This window comes from Ambystoma mexicanum, chromosome 6p (assembly GCF_040938575.1).
Source record: "Ambystoma mexicanum isolate Mex_15411 chromosome 6p, UKY_AmexF1_1, whole genome shotgun sequence".
NCBI lineage: Eukaryota > Metazoa > Chordata > Amphibia > Caudata > Ambystomatidae > Ambystoma > Ambystoma mexicanum.
In genome coordinates, this window is record NC_090935.1 from 216,780,860 (window position 1) to 216,804,125 (window position 23,266).

The window sequence follows — 23,266 nt, forward strand, 5'->3', positions numbered from 1 at the left end:
CCACACGCGAATAGCCTGGCCGCGTGAATTTCAGGGGTGCGCGGGAAGTTCCACACGCGAATAGCCTGGGCGCGTGTATTTCAGGGGTGCGTGGGAAGTTCCACATGTGATTTGACAGTGTGGCTCCTCCCAGGTGTACCCTGTACACCCTCCACGGCCCCTGCAGGCAGCCCACACCACAGGGGACTACCCTGCATCCCTGGTCATGTCCCGCAGGCAGCCCACCCAACATGGGCATGCCCCCCAGCAAAGGCACATGTCTCCTTGAACTAATGAACACCAACACATGTCCCCTTGCACCCCCACCCCCCAGCACTGTGGGGCACCTGCCAGCAGGCCCCCACCCATGTCCAACTCATGTCACCCACCACCCCCAAACCCCAGCCACCAGGATCACCCTCCACCAGGGCCCCACTCATGTCTCCCACCACCCCCACCCCCCAGCACTGTGGGGCACCTGCCAGCAGGCCCCCACCCATGTCCAACTCATGTCTCCCACCACCCCCAAACCCCAGCCACCAGGGTCACCCTCCACCAGGGCCCCACTCATGTCTCCCACCACCCCCACCCCCCAGCACTGTGGGGCACCTGCCAGCAGGCCCCCACCCATGTCCAACTCATGTCTCCCACCACCCCCAAACCCCAGCCACCAGGGTCACCCTCCACCAGGGCCCCACTCATGTCTCCCACCACCCCCACCCCCCAGCACTGTGGGGCACCTGCCAGCAGGCCCCCACCCATGTCCAACTCATGTCTCTCACCACCCCCACCCCCCAGCACTGTGGGGCACCTGCCAGCAGGCCCCCACCCATGTCCAACTCATGTCACCCACCACCCCCAAACCCCAGCCACCAGGGTCACCCTCCACCAGGGCCCCACTCATGTCTCCCACCACCCCCACCCCCCAGCACTGTGGGGCACCTGCCAGCAGGCCCCCACCCATGTCCAACTCATGTCTCCCACCACCCCCAAACCCCAGCCACCAGGGTCACCCTCCACCAGGGCCCCACTCATGTCTCCCACCACCCCCATCCCCCAGCACTGTGGGGCACCTGCCAGCAGGCCCCCACCCATGTCCAACTCATGTCTCCCACCACCCCCAAACCCCAGCCACCAGGGTCACCCTCCACCAGGGCCCCACTCATGTCTCCCACCACCCCCACCCCCCAGCACTGTGGGGCACCTGCCAGCAGGCCCCCACCCATGTCCAACTCATGTCTCTCACCACCCCCACCCCCCAGCACTGTGGGGCACCTGCCAGCAGGCCCCCACCCATGTCCAATCCATGCCCCCCTGCACCTGGGTCCCAACATTCCCCAATCATGTCCGTAATGCCCATCCTCCCCTGCCAAAAGGCCCAACCAACTATCACACCCACCCACATATCAAAGGCAATTACATGTTACACCCCCAATGTAAATAATGCAATTTAACACATGTCTGTCACACACAATGGCTGCAAGTGAATGACAAAACACCCAACATGACATGCCTGAAAGCAATGAGATGATACGACACATTGAAGATTAAAAAAATAATATGTATTGAACAGCAAATAAGAAAAAACACAAAGCAAATCAAACAAAACAAGATGAATGTCCATGAAAAAATAATGAAAAAATAAAATAAGCCAATCAAGAAGATAATCCTGGGTCCATGAGCCCTACCAAATTAAACCTAACTGACTACTAACTAAAAAGGGAACTATATACAAAAAAGTGGTGCATTGTCCAATCGCAACCCAAAAAAAATTCAAAAAAACAAAGGAAACCTAACCCTAACTATACAACTATATACAAAGGCAGCGGGCTATTCGGACGGCTCACTGGTTGTTGTCATGGGCCAGGGCATCCTCGAACTCCTGCTCAATGGCTTGGAGGCGGGCATGTTCCCTGGCCCCGAGGTCCCGCAGGGATAACGCAGTGTCAAGCTCAAACTCCCTGCGAAGACCCTCGAGGCACTCAGCCCGCCTCAGCGCCCTCCGCATGGAGTCCTCCGCCCTGACCATCGTGAGCCGTTCCTCCTCTGCCCGCTGCCGCTCCGCACCTATCCGCTGGCACAACCTCTCCCACACGGAAGCCACTCCCATTCCAGGGTTCTCCTGCCCTCCGGCCGATGCCTGCACCCCTGATGTTGATGGCCCCGAGCCATGATGCCTCCCACGTTGAGCCTGCTGCTGCCTCCGACGCAACTGCCTGTGCCAGCACGACGGCATCCAGGCTGATGGAAACCACCGACGCCGTCGTGCACGTGCCCTGCCCGATGATGCCGTCACATCCTCCATCTGCTGGGGTCCAGTTGCTCTGGTGTCCACCCCTGCTGGATCTCTGACTCCCGACTGTGGCAGGGATGGGATCCCCACCGAGCTGGCTGCATTGGTCCGGGCAGGTCCACAGGGGGCCCTGGTGGCATCTGGGCTGGAAGACGGCAAGGAGAACGACTGGTGGATAGCCTGCACAGAGGAGGAGAGGGCCGCCACATTGGCCAACACATGCAGGAAACCCCCGAACATGGCCGATCCCAATTGGGCCACGTCGGCACGGTGCACTTCGTGATGACGTGCGTGCTCCTCCCGGGAAGCACGCACGGCATCACGAATCGCAGCCGTGCGCAACGTGACCCCAATCAGGACCTTCTCCGCACGGCCAGGGGTTCCCACGTCCGCAGGTGGAGGGGAGTCAGGTGACATGGACATCCCCTCTACCTGCGGACAGGCCTGGGACGGGGCATCCCTGCTGGTGCATGGTGGTGCACTCACAGGGTCAGGGACAGCGACATGCACAGGCCCCTCCACGGTGACCTGTGCTGCCTCCTGCCCCTGGCCCTGGACTGCACCACTTGCACTAGCAGGGATGCCCCCACCAGGCCCCATGTGTGCCCCAGTGGCGGCCTCCTCCTCCTCTGTGCAAACCACCAACCTGGATGGCTCCTCACCGTCTCCCACCGTAGCAGGCCCCTGTGGGGGCTCACCCACCCCTTCCGCTGCAGCCGTGGGGGCATCCCCGCCGCCTTGCTCCACAGCGCCGTCTCCGCCCTCTTCTTCACTAGCCGCTGCGTAGAGGGAGACAAAGAACACAAGCATCAGGGCACTGTACAATGGTCCCCTAGACAGGAAGCAATAGCAGATGAGCACCACTGTCAAAGTACACTTCCATCATGTCCCTCCACAACACATGGGCCAGTCCAGGCAAAACACACACAGTAACAGGCATGGTGCATGCCATGGACATTTCCATGCATGTCCAATGGACTCTTGAAACATTCAATGATATGTAACTCACATGCATCATGGCTCATGCCCATCACATGCACACACATCACCTCAGTCACATCCATCTGGCCCCAAACACACCAAACACAGCGGATACAAGGGTAATTTTGCTGCTTTACTGAATCTCTGCATTGTCACACACATGTGTCATGCATCCATGGCATGCACAAGTCACAGACACGCAGGTCAGGCACACAGACATGGCTACCATATATGTACCTGGCATCAGCACCCATCCCTCACCCCCACCCATGTTCAGGTACAGAGACTGGCATGCTCTCATGTTCATAATCTGATTAGGGCTCCCCATGCGGCATTTCAACACATGCAACAACCATGTGCATCACACATCACTGGTCGCACATGCATTACCATGATGTCCCTGCACACATACATGCATACATGGGCTATGGCACACATACAGGCAAGTATCATAGAACCAGCACACCGCAACATGCCCTGTCTCACACAGTAATGCATGGACACTTACCGCTCAACTCCAGACGGGCCTCCCTCTCAAGGATCTGGGCGTGGAGCGCTGGGCGTACGCGTTCCAGGACCCTCATCTGGATGGTACTCATGCGGCCCCGGCCCCCCTCCACAAGGCGCCGGGCCTTCACAAGGGTCCTGGACCTCAAGTCCTCCCAGCGCTTCTTGATCTTCAGGACGTCGCGGGTTGCCACCCCCTCCGCGTTGATGGCAACCACACAGTCGGCCCAGATCCTCTCCCGTCCTTCCTTGCTGGCGCGGGACGATCCAAAGAGGGCATCATACTGCCCCAGGACATGCTCCACCAGGACACCAACTTCGGTGACAGTGAAGCTGGTGCCCCTCTGCCCCTCTGGCCTGGGGTTGCCACTGGTGCCAGATGTGGAAGTGCCCGACATGGCAACCCCAGAGGCAGGTGTGGGTGGGCAACTGGGTCCTGGGGCTGGGCTGTGGAGCGATGTAATACCAGTCGGGAGTCTTCAGTTCCAGCAGGGGTGGACACAGCAACTGGACCCCTGCAGATGGCTGATGTGCAGGCACCAAATGGCAGGGCACGGTGGCAGCAGGCAGGCAGGCAGGCAGCAGCAGATGGCACGTGGGAGGCTGCTCGGGGCACTGGGGGGCAGTAACTCGGCCTTCTGGGCAGGAGCGTGGGCTTCCGTGTGTTTTCGCGTGGCCAGCTTGATACGGAGTGATTTGGCACGTGAAAATCCTGCACGTCAGCGTGAAATCCGAGGAAAGGCCCTTAGCGCGTAAGCGCGTCAGCACGCATACGCGATTCTATTGGACCAGAGTCCCTCAGCGCGTAAGCGCGTCTGTGACGTGACCCGCACGGGTGTTCCCCACTCAGGACGTGATGACGGGGCACACGTGGAGATACTGCACGTCAGAGTGTCATCGCGTGTAATTGGACAAAAGTGCGCGTACACGCGATTGGCCTATGTACGTGTATTTAATGGGTGCGCGGCCACTTACACACGCAAGTACGTCAGCGAACCTGTATCCCGTGGTGCGTGTGAATTTCCACACGCTATTGGACTGGGAACAGGATTCCAGGGCTGCGCGGGTCACACGCTGTATCCCGTGGTGCGTGTGAATTTCCACACGCTATTGGACTGGGAACAGGATTCCAGGGCTGCGCGGGTCACACGCTGTATCCCGTGGTGCGTGTGAATTTCCACACGCTATTGGACTGGGAACAGGATTCCAGGGCTGCGCGGGTCACACGCTGTATCCCGTGGTGCGTGTGAATTTCCACACGCTATTGGACTGGGAACAGGATTCCAGGGCTGCGCGGGTCACACGCTGTATCCCGTGGTGCGTGTGAATTTCCACACGCTATTGGACTGGCAACAGGATTCCAGGGCTGCGCGGGTCACACGCTCGCCTAGAACACGCGCTAAGCATAAATTGCGGACTTTAACAATAACAAGCTCAGACGCCAGGATGAACATACCGTTCCTAGCAGCAGTGGCAGTGGGCTACCAAAGGAGGAGGAGGAGGATAGTCAGGGCCAGAATATTCACACCCAGAACCAGCCTTTTCGGGATGCCTGATGACCAGGTGTATGGGAGGTACAGGTTTCCACCACACATCATACTGGACCTGGTGACTGAGTGGGAGGATGACCTCACATCACCCACCCTGTGCTCCCAAGCACTCAGCCCCCTGGAGAAGGTCCTCAATGTACTGCACTTCTTAGCCACTGGATCGTTTCAGCGGACAAGTGCCATAGTGGGTGGGGTGTCACAGGCCACCCAGTCACGCTGCCTACACCAGGTCTTGAACATCATGACTGCACGCCCATCAGTCCGCAGGCACATATACCTGCCCAGAACACCTGCAGAAAGGCATGCTGCCGCCCTGGATTTTTACGCAGTGGCACGATTCCCCAAAGTGCTAGGTGCCATCGACTGCACCCATGTGGCTCTACGTCCCCCCAGGGCATCTGAGCACATCTATAGGAACCGCAAGCACTGGCATTCCATCAACGTGCAGGTAGCATGTAATGCCAAGGGAATCATCACCTCAGTATATGCCAACTATCCCGGCTCCACCCACGACAGCTTCATTTACCGAATGTCCACCCTAAGCCGGGACCTAGAAGCTGGGCGGCATGGCGATACATGGCTGCTTGGTGAGTATGTATGCCACTGCACATGCATGCATGTTGGATACTGAGCAAGGTCACAACCTCACCAATGATACCGATCCCCACCTCCACAGGGGACAGTGCCTACCCTCTCAGCCCCCACATGATGACGCCAATTCGGAACCCCACCACGCCACCCCAGGTAAGATTTAACACAGCCCACATTACAACCAGGGGCATAGTGGAGCGCACATTCGGAGTGCTGAAGTCACGCTTTCGCTCCCTTGACCGTTCTGGCGGGCAGCTGTTATACGCTCCCCCAGTAGTGTGCAGGATCATAGTGGCAGCATGTGTCCTGCACAACGTTGCAACACGCCGGGGCCTGGCCGTGGACATGGTGGTGGCCCCACATCCCCAACCACATGCACAGCCGCTGCGCATGGGAGGGGAAAGGGCACGGGGGGAGGCAGCCCGTACACAGCTAGTGGCTAATTACTTCACATAGAAATCACACCCCTGTGGAGTGCACACTGCCCTGGCACATTCCATCTGACAATCAATGATGACTCAACCTGACACTGATCCTGAATGTGTGGAGAATGAACCGGGAATTCCATGTCAGCCTGAGATTGTTCACCTGGAAGTGTCACAATGTGTGCATCCCTACCCACGCAGACACCACCAATGCAGTTTTGTGAAGTTACACATTGAAGCAGCTAAAATGAATACCCACTTGCAAAATGCAACAAGAGGACAGTGCCATGTCAGCCAACCCAACCCCAGCACTGCCACACGACACACCGTGCCATGTCATGCTAATTGCAGGTAAACAAAGTAATCCCCACAACATGACATCACTGTCACTATGTACAGTGGCACTATTAGAAACCTGCAACACCTGAAATGCTCACAGCAATGCCGGACCAACAACATACTTGAGCACGTAGTACCATTAACATGACATCAAAAATGTAACATATTAGTAGTCTCACCACCTGGAAATGCCTGCACTCCCACCACTACCAACTGTGCAGTGTTGGCGCCATGTAGAGTTGTAGGTGCACTGCTGCCAACATGGTCCCCATCGCCAGACTAGAGGTCCTTGTGTGGACTTGAGGAAGGGACCTGCAAATTGGGAGGTAGACACAGAAGAAGAGTTACACATCAATGCAACATGCAGTGTACAACACAACAGCAATATGCACTAGGAATGTATACACAGTATTGACTACAGACTGGCCACACAGGTCATGGGAGTCCAACGTCACTGTGTAATTCACTGTCACTTGGGCACACCCTTTGCAAGCCCATGGAAACGGGAAGCAGGAGGGGTGTGTGTGACTCAAACCCAAGCATCTGAACCAAATACATTACAAGCCTGCATGTGCCCAGCCACAATGCAGCGTATGCCCACAGGAACCACGGAAGCCAACAGATCGGAGCCAACAGATCGGAGCCAACAGATCGGAGCCAACAGATCGGAGCCAACAGATCGGAGCCAACAGATCGGAGCCAACAGATCGGAGCCAACAGATCCTCCCAAAAAAATTGGGAATAAAAGAAATCAAAATAAAAATAAAAATAAGAAAAAATCAAAAATGGCCATTGATGGGCCCGGGGGGGTTGGGGAGGCCACCCAGGAGGTCCGAGGACAGGATGCACACCAGAACCCACCTGCGTGGATCCTGGGAAAATAAAACACCTCCATGGGCTCATGGCCCACACGGCTACCCTATTGTGGGAGTGTCACTGCTGTCGCTATTATCACCCTGTGCAGCTGCATCCGGAGGTGGTTGCACTATGGGAGGCAGCCCACGCAAGGCCCTAGTCTGCTCCTCCATGGCTGCAAGCATGCGGGTGTGGTAGGTCTGGTTCTGGAGGATGAGTGTGCGGAGGTCCCCATGCAACAACTCACGGGATGCCCGGACCTCCGCCCTCGTTGCCTGCATCTCAGCTGAGAGCGTACGGGTGAGACGCTCCAGCTGCTGTTCTGTCCTTTGGTGTGTTGAAGCCTCAAGCTCAACAAGAGTCGTCCTGAGGTGTAGGAGCTCCTGCCTCAGGGCTTCCCTGTGGCCCTGGGACTCAATGGAGATGGCCTCCTGCAGAGTCGCCAGTGCCGCCCGCCTGTCCCTGTTGGACCCCAACATGTCCTCCCTGTGTGACTGGCAGATGGAGTCAGTTGCCTGCTCTAGTCGCTCCATCAGCCTTTCTGGGGGGACAATGGAAGTGGCCACCCTATCCATGGCCTGAGCCATCATCTCGGATGATGCAGCCTGTTGGGTAGCCATACCGTAAATGGATTGCTCCCATGCGGTATTGCCAGGTGGCGTACGGCCACCACGTCGGCGAGCACCACACCTGTCTGGGGCAAGGCGAACTGCGCCTTGCTGTGCCGGCACTGCCTGAGGCTGCAGGACTGCATTCCCCCTCTGATCTGCTGGCCCAGGAACAGGATCAGATGTCGCGGAGTGTGACCCTGCATCCGTAACCACCAAAGGCGTAGCTGCCAACACTGACATCCCCATGGAGGGTACTGACCCTGGTGCAGGTGGGTGAGACAGAACAGAATCCCTCCCTGGAACACTCACCAGCGACGGCACGTAGGTCTCATCCGAATCAACACCTGAGTACAGCTCGGGGGAGGTGCAGCCAGAGACACCCCTTGAGAGCACGACCTGCAGCACTTGTGGGTTCTCCCCCACCACCACACCACGTCCCTCACTGGTGGTTGGTCGGCCCTGGGACACCTCCTGGGTCTGCACCATCTCCACAACCCCAGCAGTATCAGGTGCGTCTTCCCCTGCAAAGACATGAAAACAAAGTAATGGAAACAGGCATTAGCACCATGGCACACATTGAGGGCTGAGAAGCAAGAGAACCAGTACTTGATTGACATGTCCCACATGACTAAAACCCTCCCATGCATGCACCCTCACTGCGTATGAAGTGCAGGCAAACGGCACACACTGATGACACCAAGATGGAAGATGAACAAATTTTCTGCATGCTGCCTGGCAGTGGCATCACACATTGGCCTGTGATTGGCAGGTGAAACACACATGCCATCACACAGATGGCATGTACCATTGCTATTGAGTGAAGATGGAGAGGAGGGCAGCACCTATTCATTCAGTCCAGTTCCCGCATGTAATAGCTTTTCTGATTCTAACAGGTCAGATTTTTCACCTGGAGCTGCCAGTCTGTAATGGTCAAATTGCACAGGGACATGTGTGTACAAATGATATCCAGGTAACAAAGTCACTCCCCTTTACCATACCCATGTCAGACATGTGACTAGTGGACAGCGACATGCCTAGTGAAAGTGGTGGAATGCAAACAAACTGACTGAATGAACAGTGAAAAATAAGCAAATCTGTTGTGTCAAGGTGACACTTCAAGGGCAACTGGCGTGCAGTTGTGCTAGATGTCTACTGTTGGCAGAAGGGATACTGCTATGGCCAAATGCAGCTGCGCAGGAAGTATTGCATGAAGCACATGGCTGACCCATACGACTGAGGCGCACACACTCTCTCCTGGCACCCAAACAGAAGCCCTCACACACACACCATGCACATGTATGACACACACATGCATGTGCACTCACCGGACAATGCCTCGTAATCAGCCAGATCTCCCACGCCTTGGATCTGTTCCTCCGTGACGTAGATCCCAGCGACTGACTCATGTGGAGTGAGTTCCATGTCTACTACTGGAGACCCACCTCCAGTCACTAGAGTTGCGGCATGACTTGAGGCCAGCTTACTCTTTGCCCTGCGCTTTAGGTCATTCCAGCGCTTATAGCAATCATTGGCTGTGCGCCTCACGATTCCAAGGGCACTTACGATGTCCGCAACGGTCTGCCAGTGTGCCTGGCGTTGTGCAGGTGTGGTCTTGGATCCTGCAACAATGACCATCTCATTGTCATGTCCGGACACATACTCGACAAGTGCATTCAGTTCGTCATCCGTGAAGCTGGGCTTCCTGGACGGGCCGGACTGTGTAGCCGTGTTGGGGCATCAGCCTGTGCCGGACGAGCACTCTTCCTCTTCCGCTTGGAAGGTGGTGGTGATCCTGAGTGTCCTGCGCCGCTCTGGACACTAGGGGCAGGAGCCCTGGTGGACTCTGTATCAGGAGTGTGGGATTGCACACTCAGCATGGGAGTTGGTGCAGGCATTGGCTCGAGTGTGATGGTGTCAGGGGGAATCTCAGCAGCATGGACTAGGACCGACACTGTCCTGGCTGGGTGTGTGAGGGCTGGGGTGGATGGAGCCGCAGCTGCCCCTGCAGCCACTCCGCCCTGCCTCCTTGGTGCAGTAGATGACCTTGCTGCCCCAGATCCACGTGGCATGATGGCATCAACGTGCACCAGCGCACGTGTCGTAGCCCTGCTGACCTGGAAGTCAGCCATGGAGTCAGCCAGGTCTGGTGCCACAATGGGCTGGTCCAACAAGGGCTGAGCATGGATGGTGTCAGCCACTTCAGCCTCAACGGGAGGGGGGGAGGGGGTGGAGGGAGGGGGATGATGGGTGCCCTTGACTGGTCCTCCACACATGGGGGGACAGGCTCACCCTGCAAGTTACGACCACGTCCCCTACCGGATCCACCACGGCCACCACTTGTGGCTCTTCCACCTTTGCCACCCTTACGGAATCCTCGCCTCCCAGCCATGGCACTGATATTAATGTGCGTATGGGAGTGGCTGTAGACAATTGTCCTGGGCAATTGGGGGTCAAAGGGGTTGGGTACCAGATGGTAATTGTACCCTAGTGCTCTAGCACGGCTGATTGTAACCCCTGGGGAAAGATGACGGGTCACGCAACGCACAGGAGGCCCAAAAAAGGGAGATGACGTGCACGCAACCCCTCCTAGACCACGTGTGCAGAAAGAAAAACCTGCACTACGCTGTGGCACCCAGTAACACAAGAATGAACGTATACGTGTCACACGCAGCCTAGAATGACCTCTGAAGGGGTAGGCAACACACGGGGCAAGCACAGAAGTTGGATACGTGCGTGACTCACCGTCTGCCAGGTAAAAGAGCGTGAAGAATGAGCGCGTTTGGCTGGCTAAACCCCCGCCAAAAGAAGATGTGTACGCTGTCTGAGAAGACAGGACAACAGTAGAAGGGGACACTGTTTGAGGGAACAGGCCCAGGTAAACCAGTAAAAGAGAAAAAAGAGAAAAAGCTGTCAGAGGTAACAGGGAATACGAACTGGAAACGCCGTGAAGTAAATCGCGTGTGAAACGACAAGAAGTACAGATTTCACCCACTCGCTCTCCACGAAAAGCACGTACAAGGAAATGGTGTTCTACATGTACCTTATATACAGGCCCACACGTACAGCGTCACTTACGCGGCGTGTACGTTCACCAATCACACGCTTTGTCACTCCTGCGTGTAGATCCATTTTCACCAATCACACGCTTTGTCACTTCTACGTGTACATCCATTTTCACCAATCACACGCTTTGACACTGGGACGTGTCACGCAACAATTTCCTGCACGTGCAGGTGACTATAGGCGCGCATATGCTGTTGACGGGTTTACGCGCTAAGGGCCTTTGCTGACGTGTGGGATTTCACTACCTATCAGGCTGTCCACGCGTTCACACACGAGAGACCACGCTCCTGGCCAGGAGGCGAAATTACTGCCCCCCAGAGCCCTGAGCACGCTCCCACCTGCCATCTGCTGCTGCCTGACTGCCTGCTGGCCACGTGCCCCACAGTGCTGGTGGGTGGGGGTGTTGGGAGACATGGGTGGGGGCCTGGTGGAGGGTGCCCCTGCACTGGTGGGGGTGGTGGGAGACATGGGTGGGGGCTTGGTGGAGAGTGCCCCTGGTGGCGGGGGGTGGTGGGAGACATGGGTGGGGGCCTGGTGGAGGCTGCCCCTGGTGGCGGGAGGGTGGGGGTGGTGGGAGACATGAGTGGGGGCCTGGTGGAGGCTGCCCCTGCACTGCTGGGGGGGTGGGGGTGCAGGGGGACATGAGCAGGTGTGCAGGGTAGTCCCCTGTTTTGTAGACTGCCTGCAGGGGCCGTGGAGGGTGTACAGGGAACACCTGTGAGGACCCACCCAGCCTAATCGCGTGTGATGATTCCCACGCTCCCCTGTAATACACGTACCCTGGCTAATCGCGTGTATAACTTCCCGCGTACCCCTGTAATACACGTACCCTGGCCAATCGCGTGTTAAACTTCCCGCGTACCCCTGTAATACACGTACCCTGGCCAATCGCGTGTTGAACTTCCCGCGTACCCCTGTAATACACGTACCCTGGCCAATCGCGTGTTAAACTTCCCGCGTACCCCTGTAATACACGTACCCTGGCTAATCGCGTGTTGAACTTCCCGCGTACCCCTGTAATACACTTACCCTGGCTAATCGCGTGTTAAACTTCCCGCGTACCCCTGTAATACACGTACCCTGGCTAATCGCGTGTTAAACTTCCCGCGTACCCCTGTAATACACGTACCCTGGCCAATCGCGTGTTGAACTTCCCGCGTACCCCTGTAATACACGTACCCTGGCCAATCGCGTGTTAAACTTCCCGCGTACCCCTGTAATACACGTACCCTGGCTAATTGCGTGTTGAACTTCCCGCGTACCCCTGTAATACACTTACCCTGGCTAATCGCGTGTTAAACTTCCCGCGTACCCCTGTAATACACGTACCCTGGCTAATCGCGTGTTAAACTTCCCGCGTACCCCTGTAATACACGTACCCTGGCCAATCGCGTGTTGAACTTCCCGCGTACCCCTGTAATACACGTACCCTGGCCAATCGCGTTTTAAACTTCCCGCGTACCCCTGTAATACACGTACCCTGGCTAATCGCCTGTTAAACTTCCCGCGTACCCCTGTAATACACGTACCCTGGCCAATCGCGTGTTGAACTTCCCGCGTACCCATGTAATACACGTACCCTGGCTAATCGCGTGTATGACTTCACGCGTACCCCTGTAATACACGTACCCTGGCTAATTGCGTGTTGAACTTCCCGCGTACCCCTGTAATACACTTACCCTGGCTAATCGCGTGTTAAACTTCCCGCGTACCCCTGTAATACACGTACCCTGGCTAATCGCGTGTTAAACTTCCCGCGTACCCCTGTAATACACGTACCCTGGCCAATCGCGTGTTGAACTTCCCGCGTACCCCTGTAATACACGTACCCTGGCCAATCGCGTTTTAAACTTCCCGCGTACCCCTGTAATACACGTACCCTGGCTAATCGCCTGTTAAACTTCCCGCGTACCCCTGTAATACACGTACCCTGGCCAATCGCGTGTTAAACTTCCCACGTACCCATGTAATACACGTACCCTGGCTAATCGCGTGTATGACTTCACGCGTACCCCTGTAATACACTTACCCTGGCTAATCGCGTGTTGAACTTCCCGCGTACCCCTGTAATACACGTACCCTGGCCAATCGCGTGTATGACTTCACGTGTACCCCTGATATGCACGTTACCCGCTTTGCGTTCCTTGTTTGGCTGCCCTGTAAACTGGTCCAGAGTTAGCGCAGCCCTTTGCGATGATTTAGCGATTTTGCTGGCTTTTCCTTGCGAGAGGGCGTTCTTGGGGGCGTTACTGGCGCTGCTGCAGGGTCGCTGCGATACTCTGCGCCACGGCTGGTTTGGGAGCATGTAATCCATGAATACGCTGTGCGCGGAAATCGGTTTTATCGCACGTGCCTGGCGCAGTCAATCGCACGCGGACACTCTGCGCCAGCCGATTGCGACACTTTTCTGCGAAATTCTATGAATTACCCTGTAAACCTGAAGAGTGCCTGAAGTAAACCTTTAATGAGTCTAACAATTATTGTACACAAGTCCAGAAAGACAAGTTGTTGGTTATTCCTATTCTTTCTTATTTAGTGTCACTTCTCAAAGTGTTATACTTGTGGAATCCTCTTTTTTTTTTTAAGAGGCCTGAACAAGAAAGCCAGCCACTGCGGAAGAAAAGAGCCACATGGCACTGACCACAGCCCAGGAGCTTCAATATAAAAACATCTTTTTTTACGGCTATTAAGGGAGCCCAGAGGGGTAGCAAAGGAGACCTCAGGGGTCGCAGGCACGACCCCTGGTCAACCCAAATGGCGTCCCTGGAAATTCTGCGCCTAGTTTGCTGGCTTTTATTATGCTTCTAATATGCTTTTCCTTGCTTAGGGATTTCAGCTTTTAACGATACAGTGTTGACCTCATGCTGCAGCCTCGCATCGCTTTTTTGTGTGTCAAAATATCCAGACCCACCGACACCAGATCAAAATCAGAGCCAGTTACGTATGTTTCACGGCCTTCGGGGCACTCAATCAAGCCAAGTTTGTCATCTATAATCCACATGTCCTTGTAGCTTCCACTAGCTGTATTTATTTAAGATTTCCTATTCTAAACTCTTTAATAAAAAGTCATGACAACATTGCTTACACTCTTTAAAAGGAGTCCCGCGGGGCCTGTAATTTCACATTTCTAAAACACAAACGCATTGTCTGCTTAAGCTGACAGGCTTGTGGTGTGCAGCTGCAGTTTCCACTGGTACTGGTCATAGGTATGTATGAATCCGAGCACACGTGCATTGTAAACTGTTGTTGGCTGGAGACTAAAGTAAATTCATGTTTGCAAGGTTATTTTTTTTAAAAATAAATCTTGACAAGCAAACTTGTTAGCATCAATATTGATGACCAGTACATGATGGGTTTGTTCCCTTTATCTGAGCCAAGCATCTTAGGTCATTACTGAATTATTGGTTTACATGCAACAGGGCTGTGGTGGAGAGATGGGAGACTGGAGACTGGAGTGGGAAACAGATTTGATTCACTGGAATTTGGGGAAACTGCTGTTCTGATCTCCACTCGTTCTTCTTCATCAAGATCTACCCTGTCACTCCCTCTTGTCAACGAATGTCATTTTATGATCATATTGGTTTGATATCGTGTATACAGTAGAGCACCTCATGACTCATTTGGCTCCTTGAAAGGCGTAGGTCTGGGCTTTTAATCCCTGCCGTGGCAGTTGACCAAAACATTGTGTGATTCAATGCAGCTCACATGATCTCACATTGTAAATATGTGTAAACTGACTCTAAAGTAGGGCTTTTGAGTTCTGTCTCATGAACATGCTCTCGCCTCTGGACACAGATTGATTTCTGCAGTATCTAGTTTCAACCGGATCCACCCCATCAAACCTTTTTATGTTACGGATATTCCGTGAAAAATAATGACGAATCCACTTTTGACGACATTACTATGACAAATTTGTAAACCAACCATATACATACAGGGAGAGGGAAAGGTAAGGACAATAAGTGTTAAGTCACGAAAGCTAGAACAATGGAGGGGTAAATTGAAACTAAACGAAAGGAAAGTATAGGAGGGGAAGCGGATGTGGGGTATGTAACTTCCTTTGTATAAAAATCTAAAAAGAAAAAGTACAAATGTGCAAATGTACTGAAAAAAAAGATGGGGGTCATTACAAGTTGGGTGGTAAGGGATACTGGGCACCGGTAAGGAGAACGGTGCCGGTAATCCCTTACCACCCAATTCGGAGGTCCCTTAGCAGGATCCTCAAAGAACGTGTGGTCTGACCACATGTCCTTTACAGGTCCCGCTAAGGGACCAGGCCTCTAATAACAGTACCGTAAATTGCGGTACCGTTATTAGTGCCTTCCCCATTCCCATTGAGCCCTATAGGGGCTCAAATAGGAATGGGGAAAGGCATTTGGAATGGGGACTTACCGGGTCCGCCTAGGGCGGAATGTCCCGGTAAGTCCACACTCCACCAGATCGGACCCAGACACGATTTTGGAGGCAGCCATGGCGCTAATAGCGCCATGGCTACCTCCAAAGTCGCAATGAGGCTTAGGGTGCCAACATTGCCCAAATACCAACATTGAAAATGTGAGATAGAACTGCTCCAGCTACAATGCATGTTCTTTGTCTGTTGCGCCTCTGAGCTAAGTCTGTGTTACATAAAATCCCTGCATTAAACACATTTCTGATTATGAACTGGTCACTGAGTAAAGTCAAGGATTCCCACAAGGGGTAATAAGATGTGGTTATCTGAATGACAAGGTTGGTTAATTATATCTAGATATCCATATGGAGTGCTCCAGTTATTCTATCAAGGTATCCAGTATGGGATAATGGAGTTACTATACCAAGATTTCAGGTAGTGAGAGACTGGGCAATTATAGCTCAGTTTATGAATAGGTTGATGAGGTAACTAAATATAGGTATCCACTATGGGGTAATTATATCAAACTTGTTATACCTATTTGTATGTGCTAATGCAGTATTCATGTGTAGATATCCAGTTGGGTTAAAGGGATAATTATCTAAAGATGATAGTATCCGGTTTAACAGATTAAATTGATGTACCCAATATCGATTAATTGGATAATTGAGTACACAGTGTGGGCCAAGTGTGGACATTTCTACAGTCAGGAAGCCCTTAGACTTGGTCCTTGCAGGTGTTAAAGGTGGAGCCGGATATTTGAAGCTCAGCACTTGCACAAACCTTGGGGCTGTCCAGGCAGGCACAGCAGTCTGTCCAGGAGGTGAAAACAGGAATCCGTTGTTTAGCCATATAGCTCTTTATCCAGGCTTCAGAGGATAAGCTTTTTTTCTGGGTCGGCATGATGGATTCACCATGAAGATAAGATCATCCTTCCATAATAACTTGGGGGGGAGATGCCCAGTTACCATTACACAAGATGGCTCATAACTTTTAATGATTCTAGTACATTAAATGTTTAGCAATAGTATCTCATTCATTATCAACAGGAGCAAGGAGAGCTATCACATTCTTATTTTTAGCTCAACAAAGACTAGGACAGAAAAACATGGTTGTAAGCACTAAATGAAGGTCATACAGAGGTTTAATCGGTAATGGGGATGTAGAGAGAGAGAGAGATCTAAATGAACACTTGAAGGAAAGAGTCAACTCACATATTAGAAACTCTATGTCTGCTGCTAAATGTGTCCTGGAGCATAGCAAAATTCTACTGTGTGGCAACTGAAATGATTGCTAACAAAGCATTTAGACAGAGCAATAACCAGTGGAAGAGTCAGATATTACACAGATTGGTAGAGGATGTCTTTTGTATGTAAGCCACGGAAAGGACTATAATAAGAATATTAGCATTCTTTATCAAAAAACCTTACTACCGGCAACTTAATGTTGATATATTTGGTATGAAAAGATGTATTGACATGACATGAAAGAATGCTTTGAAAATATAATTACATACCTCTGAAAACCACAAAATTCCAATTTACAGTTTTCAACAATGTGTATATAGAAAACAATGTTAAAGATAAGGAGGATTAGGCCAATAGCAGCATAGACCCACTAGAGGTGGAGGAAGATTGGGAAGGGACAGGATTTGGAGTAGTGCAAAAATACACTAATGAAACTACTCTACAATGCATATGCTTTAGGTATCCCTTATAAGACTCCCAAAATGAAGTCCTGAGTAAAGAAGTATCAAAGAACGAAAGTTGCTGCAGTAAAGGGGGGCTGAATAAGAAAAGAAGGATAAAGAAAGGGTATATACCAATTGGAGGGAGGAGTAAATATAAGAACAAATACAGTCATGAAAAGTAAGAATAAGTATAATTGTAGTAAAAGTATGAACATATGACATATCCAAAAAAGAAGAAATAGGTAATCAGCGGTCATGGCTTTAAAATCGTATTAATGTAATATGAAGAGTGTAATTTTAAGTAGAGGGTGGAACGTCTTTACTGTAATAAGAAGGATAAGATAAATAGAAGAAAATATCTGACTCAGGACATACAATATTTATGGTATGGAGAAAAAACAAGTAGGCAACGATATAGCCTCCTTTAATGTGTGGTCGATAAGTAGAGAAGGTGAAGATTTTGTGGAAGAGGTGAAGGTTAATGACGACCAAAAGCATTTGATTATTTCTAGAGACACACAAAAACAGGAGGAACCAACATTGAGATGTGTGATGGAGGATCTTCTTAACAGCAATCATAATCTTCCTCTGAATAGAGAATTCTTCATGAGTATCATGCTTTTCCTCTGGTACAGGTAGTCACCTCTAATGATAGTAACTGGGTGGAATTTCTGGAACAAGGATTCATTTCATTATCAAATTATTTTTAACCCAATAGAAAGAGTCATATCTCACAGGAAATGGATTATTGAAAAGTAAAAAATATCCTTCATCCATAGCAGACGAGGCACACATGAAAAGTGGAGAAAAGAAAGGGTGAACAAAGGACGGGACATCATGCATTGAATTTGTGTTGGGAGAAGGGAGAAATGTAGTAAAACATGATTTTAGAATTGTTTGTTACAGAGAATATCGTGTGGGTCATAGATTTCAAACAATTAATGATAAATCTGATGATTGGATGTGGCTCCCTAAAGTGCTAAAGAGAGAGGTGAAACTTCATCACTAATTCTATTCTAATAAACGTCTACTGCTCGTCTCCTGTGTTGCAAAGAGTTTCTTAGTTTCTTGAGTCTGAATGAGTCTAGTAAATGTATATTTAAGCACAATATTTACATTGTTCAAACTATATGGCTAACAGACCCTGAGATATTAGACAGGGTTGACTGTATTATGATCCCTTGTGGGCAATTGAGTGTAGGTATGTTATTAGCAGCTAAAAATGAATATAGCTTAGAAACAGCTTGCTATTTTGCAGCAGCAAACTTGTAGTGACCGAATTTCATCTTGAGGATCATTAATAAAGAGAAACAGTTTTTTATGTGTTTCTATAAATAACCCCCATAGAGTAGCATAGACAGTTACCAAAATGTACTACATAAAACACTTAAAAAAATTCGCCCCCAAAGAGTGTGGCCTCACAATTAGTTGATATGCTTCCCAGCTACAACCTTGAGATTTATATTTGTACAATTTTCACCAAATTGTATTGGTACTTTGGAAGTCCTAGGATCACGTTGTAAACTAAATATATCTTGCCTCAGTTGTTGGTTATATAGTACTGAATTAGAAAAATGGTGGCATTTATTGGTAAAATATCTGGCAACAAAAATTATTAGCATCATTTTGCTTTTATTGAGATTGATGTTTTCTGGAAAGGCTTAAGGCTAGGGAACCAAATCTTGATAATTTTGACTGCAGAACATTTTTCATATAGATGAGCTTTAATTGTTTTCGTTCTCCTGACACTGACTGGTGGCATAGTGAGTGCTCGGAGACAGGTAACCCGAAGGTGCAATCAGGACGGCAATAAATAAGCTGGTGAACTACCTACTGGACCTCTTATTGGATGGCACACAAGGGGGTGTGCAGATTGGAGGAAGGCCAGCTGTATGAAGGAGAGCTGGATCCCGGCCGAGCCACACAAATCCTGCGGACCCTGCATTGGTAGTTGATGGGTTGTCGAGTCATTGATAGGACAACTTATTCTGGATGAAGTGTGGGCCCATGTATACCGCCCCCCAAGTAGTAGAAACCTATTATCCCTCTTGCATGGCAGGCAATGTAGGGGCGTAGACATTTTTCTTGTATTCTCTGGTAGTGAAATGGGGCCAGAGATATAATTTACACTCATTTCAACTCCCTCTAGATGCATTACCTTTAGTGCCAGTGATTGTAAACGTTCCCCTAATGAGGGTAGGTAATGGTGAAGATTGTAAGGGCTTAATTAATAAAACATACCCATTGGATAAACAGGAACATTAATCAGAAGCATGCCAATCTGAGTGAACTCCTAAGGGCTAGAAAAGTGCAATAAGTAGGCCACACTGACAAGAGTATAAATGATGATTGCATGGTGGTATCATTCGCCTACCCACAGATTGCTGAATGTGTCATTAGTTCAAATCTCTGGAAACTCTCGACCAGACTTGGCCCATGGATAGTAGCTTTGACCTTTTTTTACCCCATGTCAGGCCATCAGCCTGCCCATAAAAATCCTGGTGCTGCACTGTGGCCTGAAGCTCTCATCCCTCTGAAAGAACGGTAGGCAAGTCATGTTGCCCAAGGAGGACTTTGCTCAGGAAAAGCCTGTCACAGGGTTCATGTTGTGTGAAAGTGTCCTGGTTTGTTCCCCCCATTTCAATTCTTTCATCGATCCCTGTAAAGAACCGTTTTGATTGTCTGACAGAGATGGACAATATTGATTGACTACCACAAAGCTTACCTGTGCCACGCAAGGACTACAGGTTGACCTTGTCTGCCTCTCACCACACTCCCTTGAATAACAGGGTGCAGGACATTAACCTAAGGGCCACGAATAATAACAATGAAGTCCCCAACTCCTCACCTTTTATAATTGTTTCTTGGAATGCTGCAGTTTCTAAATCTAAGTTGAATAGACCAGTCCTCTCAAGATTCCTGAACCAGGCAGACATTATCCTGCTTCAGGAAACCTAGCCACTGGAGGGTATTGTAAACAATGGTGTTGGCCCTAATTGTACTCCAACTTAGAAAAATGCATGTGGGCTTTGTTTTGGTGGTATGGCCCCCTTAGTAACACTAACTTCACCAGTCAGATACATTTGCTAAAGCCGCCAAAATCCTTTCTCTAAATTTTTAGGTTCAACATTTCTAATACAAATGACATTCTGATGGTTAACCTTTATAAAAGCCTCCATCCTCAAAATTAAGATGGATGTTTATCGGACCTGATTAGGACGTGTGGGTGGAAATTGTGAAAATGCATGATATGACTTTTAATGTAAAGCTGGGGGACGGTCCAGGTCATGCATTATTTGATGTAACTGAAGTCATCATGCTAGGGATTCCTAAGCCAATTATACCGGACACAAAAATATGCAGGGAGGGCCTGAGGCTGCTGTCGATTCTGTATGATTGGGGAATGCGATCCGTGAATGGTCGCTTCCCCAGTGACATACCGGGCAAGGTTACATTCTCCACAGCCCAAGGTAGCTCGTCTATCGATTACTTTTGTCTACACTGGTGATATAATTAGCAATCATTATCCAATAGTGTTAAAGCTAAGAAATCATATATCTTATAGTTCAAAACCCCTGAGTTGTACCCTATTTGTGTAACTCCTCACTCGATCATAGCAAGAGAAGGCTGAAATGGGAAACTTAATTGATCAGGGGGAAATAATAAGAAATATCATCATCTCGAATCAACAGCTGATTGAAACTCTTTTTGGATGGGTGGGGTGATCCGAGCAGTAATTTTGCCAACTTGACAACATTAATGGGCAATATATAGATGTCCTTCATCACCACAAGTGGCAGTAGGAAAAATAATGAACCACTGGTTTGCTTTAACTCAGATTGCACAAAAGCCAAAACAAGGCTGCTCGCACTGTTAAAAAGAAACTCCACCCCCAGAAGTGAAATCATCATGGTGCGCATATCTTATAGACACATTCTAGCAATAGAAAAAAGATATAGAGAACAAATCGTGGTCTGATTTGTTGATTGCCAATGAAAATAACAATATTCTGGGATATTGTGAACAAAGGCCTGCTCTACAAATACACCAGTCAAGGCCTGGACACCATGGTCTCTGACCATGATTGGTTGGAACATTTTACCAATGTGTAGAGTGCCTGCACCGAACAAGGCTCACTTGATGCTTTTTCATCTCCTGAGACACAGGGGCCCATCCATGTATGGCCGTAGGTTTGGGGATGGAGCCCAAATTCTCAGTAGCCGAAGTAGCTGTGACAAGAAGATGCCAACACTTTAATAGATCGCTGAGACCAGACAACATACCAGCAGACCTATTTGTTGCCTTAATAGATATTCTGACAATTGGCTTCAAAGCAATTGCCTTGTTGGGTGTAATACCTTCCCTATGGTCTCTGGCGATCATCCAACCCATTTTCAAGAAAAGGCCCAAGAGACAAACGAGGTTCATATAGGCCAACTTCTCTTTTGCATTCTCTGTTTAAGATCTTTGGACATGTTCTCCTGGCTAGAATATAGATCTGGGAGGTGCTAAATGATATCCTGTCCCTTGTTCAGCTGAGTTTTAGGCCAGGGCTGGGCACTAGTGAGCAGACATTCAATTTATACTTGGTAGTGGCCTAGTCCCTGTATCTGAAAAAGGAGCCAATTTACCTGACCTTCGTGGACCAGAGCACTGCCTTTTAATAAAGTAAATCGTGACAAACTGTGGCCGGTGCTCAGTTCAATGAACTGTCAAGAGGGCATTGTCAATCATTTTATATTTCTCCATCAAACTACACATGCCTGTGTACGAAGCGGGAAGAACGGGCACTGTACCACTTCTTTCCCTGTGAAATCAGGGATGTGCTAGGGCTGTGTCCTGGCACCACTTCTTTATAGCATACATATCAATGGCCTTTATACTTTTTTGTTAAACTCCACTCTGGATGTCCCAAAATTTGGGAAATACAGTTCTTCCGCTCCAGGCATACTGTAAGTGACTTCAATCCAGCAATCCAACTAAGTCAATGCTTAGGATGGGATGCCCAATGGAAGCCCTTATTTACATATTTTTATGTCAAAGTTCTTTAAATCTGGATGATGAACCCTTATATAACACACCTCTCTTTGAATTGCCCTGACCTCACTGAGCCAAGAAGTAGGTTTGTTTTGCAAATTAAAAGGTTTATTTGAAGAATTAAACAATATATATCACACTTTTATGAACACAAGAATATCTGAATAGCACACTTATGAATATGGACGGTAATCAACAATGGGTAATGTTACAAAATTAACACTCTCTTTAATAACTTATGAATATGAATATGAAGGATGCTGTAGCAGAGAATACCTTATATGATTCAAGGAAATGCAATAATGGGAAAGAATGCAACACAGAAATAACTTGATATGATTTCAATCAAAAGATAATGTGATCACTTTTTCCCCTGTGACTACTCACTCCCCCCCTATGCAATATGAAGAGATGGAAATGAGGGCACACAGGTTTCAGGAAGGCCATCAAGAATGCAGTTCAATCCCAGTTCCCCCAGCAAGCTTAGAGAAACAGGTATGATTTTAAAACAGGCAAAAATACTTTTGAATGTGATTGCAGTGAAAGTGAAAATATGCTAAATTGATTTTAATTCACTAAAAGAGATTCAGGATGAGTGATAGTTACTTGAGATTGGTTCAGGTGAACACTAGCAATGATTCATGAATGATTATCAAATTGAAAACAAATTTCAGCAATTGAGAACAAGGAGCAGCTATTTTGACATAAAATGAAATTGAGCCAAATAGCAATTTGCGGCAGTTTTTCCACGCGCGTAAAAAATTATAATGAATTGAAATATCGTTAGTTGGAAAGCTTAGGATCTTAGCTTTAAAATGACAGTTAACTTTTGCTTCTAGGACGTGCCGTTCAAAAGTTACGGATGTTTTTGTGTAGGTAGGTTTTGCAGAAATAAAATCAAGATTTCAGAAATGACAGATGCGCTTTACAGATTTGAAATCAACAGGATGGACAC